Source organism: Chenopodium album, chromosome 9 (assembly GCF_948465745.1).
Source record: "Chenopodium album chromosome 9, dcCheAlbu1.1, whole genome shotgun sequence".
NCBI classification, from domain to species: Eukaryota; Viridiplantae; Streptophyta; class Magnoliopsida; order Caryophyllales; family Amaranthaceae; genus Chenopodium; species Chenopodium album.
The window spans coordinates 12625108-12628496 of NC_137842.1; positions in this window are offsets into that span (position 1 = coordinate 12625108).

The window sequence follows — 3389 nt, forward strand, 5'->3', positions numbered from 1 at the left end:
AATGAATATCCACAAATTCCTTTTCCACAGTAATTGGTCGAGGAGAGAAGGGCCATTAATCAAGGACAACCTCTTTATTCAAGTCTTACTTTTTGATAAATCGATTCGTCAAAAGAGAAAAGCTAAAAAGATAATGACAACTCAAGAAGAAGTCAACGAACTCAAGAATCAATTGACTACCATGACTGAGGCATTGAAGGTTTTAACCCTTAAAATCAATGACCCTATGAAACAACAGCAGATGGACCTCATGCAAGAAAGCTTGAGCAAGTTGTCTAGTGATTACAAGTTTCAAAGCATTAGTTCGCGAGGGGTCTTGGTGGACAAAGAACTTCTTCCGCATAAGTTCAATGCCAACGACATCCCAAAATTCAAGGCAACAGATAATCCTTACCTTCACTTAAGAGCCTTTGAAACTATGATGAACATTAAGGGGATTGATAAGAAAGTCTTTCATTCCTTGTTTTCCTTATCTTTTGAAACCGTTTGTCAACAATTGTTCTTCTCCCTGGACAAAGAGAAAACCTCTACCTGGGAATCGATGGACAACTTGAAATGCTAAGATAAAAAGAGAATGAAGGCTTTACTTTTTTCTTCAATAAGTGGAGGGAAACTTCTGCTAAGATGATTGAGGTCTCCACCGAAAAAGAGTCTGTGAGGATGTTTATCAAGAATCTCCAAGAAAAGTATTCAAAACACTTAAAATATCAACACAACTTGAATACTTTCAGAGCCGTCTATGACATAGGTATTAAGATCGAAGACGACCTCGCAAAGCAAAAAGCTACTAACAATAGTAACCACGGTGGCTGGAGAGGAAAAAAGAACGATAACCCTTCTTATTCCAAAAACGCCCACTCTAGTAACAATGTTAGTACCTTTGATCTCAGTGAAGTTCTAGCCATGGATAACCAAGGATCTAAGAAGCAACTAAGGACTGACTTCACCCCCATTGGGATGAGCTACGATATTGCCTTTGATCGACTCCATGCCAAGGGACTCATTACTCCCATTGGACCTATTCAAGATCCCGCACCTGAAAAGAGATTGCCTACTTGGAATCCAGATGAACACTGCAAGTACCATCAAGGTAGGGGTCATGCTACCGAGAGCTGTTGGAAGCTAAAGGAGGCTATCCAACATTTGATCGATGATAACAAGCTTCCCATGCCTCCAGCTAAAAAGAAGAGCGAGTGATGATGTAGACACCCATTTGTGTCTCCCCAAAACCAAACCCAGTGATGAGTATCTTTCACGCCGAATCATAATCGAATGAAGTGAAAGTGTGGAAAGTTTAGTGTTGCGGATAGTTTTTAATTTCTTTTCTCTTCTCTCTGTTTTTAAAAACCTATTTTAAGAAAACAGCCAATCCAATTTGGTTGGTCCATGATATGGGTCCAATAGTAGTGTAATTGGATAGGGCTTGAAAAGAGCTTTCCTACGATATATTATAAGCCCAATTCCGATGAATATTGAGGAAGTTATGACCAAATTACTTAATTGGGCCCGGTTTGAGCCTTATATGCGGCCCAATTATCTAGAGGAGGGCCTAATATGGATTTATCATTCCTAATGCAATTAGGAATGGTTTTAGTCAACTAGATTCTTCTAGAAGGTTCTTTTCATTCTGATGTGTCCATTTTATATAGTATTTTACCCCCGTCCCTTGGTCATAATTAGTAGTGTTTTTGGCTCTTTAGAGCCACTTTATTACTAATTGGTGTTTTCCAGTGTTTTCGTAGATTTGGTTGACTTTTGCAGGGATTTACACTTTTGGAGTATTTTCCCGAGATATTTTGGAGCAATCACGAGCATTGGAGAAGCACGACCAGAGTTTATAGCCCAGGGCCGGTTAGAGCCATTGAACCGGTGATTAAGGGCTCGGTATAGGTGATACCGGGGCATTTGGACCGAGTATTCAAGACCCAAAGAGGAAACCCAGATTGGCCCGAAGAATTGGAGCCCAATCGAAGTCCAAATAGTGGCCCAAATGAGCCTCCCGGCCAAAGAGGCTGGCGTCCGGAGGCGCGCCCGGCCGGGCGGGAGAAGCTAAGTCTGGCGCCCGGTGACGCGCCCGGCCGGGCGCGAGATTGCTATTCGAGACAAAAAGGCGCGCCCGATCGGGCGGTGCCTCGCCCGATCGGGCGCGTGTATTTTTAGGAGACGATTAGCGTCGTTTTAATTTGTTTTAGTTTAGGATTTTTGTACGGAGTATAAATACTCCTCCGTAATACGATTTTAGTATCACTTCTTCTTTTTTTCTTCCTCCTCTCTTTACTCTCTTAATTATTCTCTTAGATTTCTTTTTCCTATACTTTTGTCCTTAATTCTTCCAATAATTCCAGATTACTTTTTGGTAACAATTTCTTCCCCTTTTATTTCAGTTATTTTATTTACTCCCTTGATTATGCTTTTATCTATTTATTTGATTAGTTTAGTCATGATGATTTGGGAGTAGTTTAATTTCTAGGGTTTATGGGGATCTAATAAATAATATGAAGGGGTAAATTATTGTTGTTGATTATCAATGCTAGATTAATTTCCTATTGATTGATTTAATGCTCTGTGACTAGATTAGGCCTATCTTTTATGCATGAGTTTGACAATATTGATTCAAGAATCGAGAGATGAGAATTAATGTTTAGGTCTAGTTTCAATAGGCATATTTATTTATAAATGGTTAAGTCAATATTCGAGAGATGAGATTTAATACCGATAAATTAATTGTGTGATTGTAATACGTAGCGAGAGCCCTTTACTATCTGGTTAATTGATGCATTGATGATTGACTATTATTGATTATTGGTATTGCATGATAATTTCTTATTGGATTGTTTTAATGTTTTACAATTGCGGCTTGTAAAAGTATAGCAATATTAAATTGATGAATCGAGCAGATGTTAATTTGATATTAAAGGCTATTTTCAATAAGAACTTAGATCTAGTAAATTGCGAGAGCCTGTTAGATCTATGTTGATTAATAAATTGCGAGAGTATGTTAATCATGTTATTTATGCCATGTTAATGATTGATTACTATGTTTTACCCTGGAGTATTATTTATTGGTGAACCTATGCCCTAGATCCTTTTATATATTGTTTTCTCCCTATTCCTATTCTTTGTAGTTTAGTTTCATACTTAATTATAAATATTGGTTACTTAAATAATTTAGATTATAATAATTAATTAGGAGTAAAAAGACTTGTTTCCCTGTGGAGATCGACCCTACTTCCCTATCTACTTTAGCTAGAGGACTTAGGTAATTATTTTTGATTAGGGGATACGACTTTACCCTGTCACATTCCTAATTCAATTAGCATTGATAAATTGACTTTTGTTGACTTTTTAGAGTTTTAATCAGAATAAAAGAATGTTTTTGAGGAAAATAC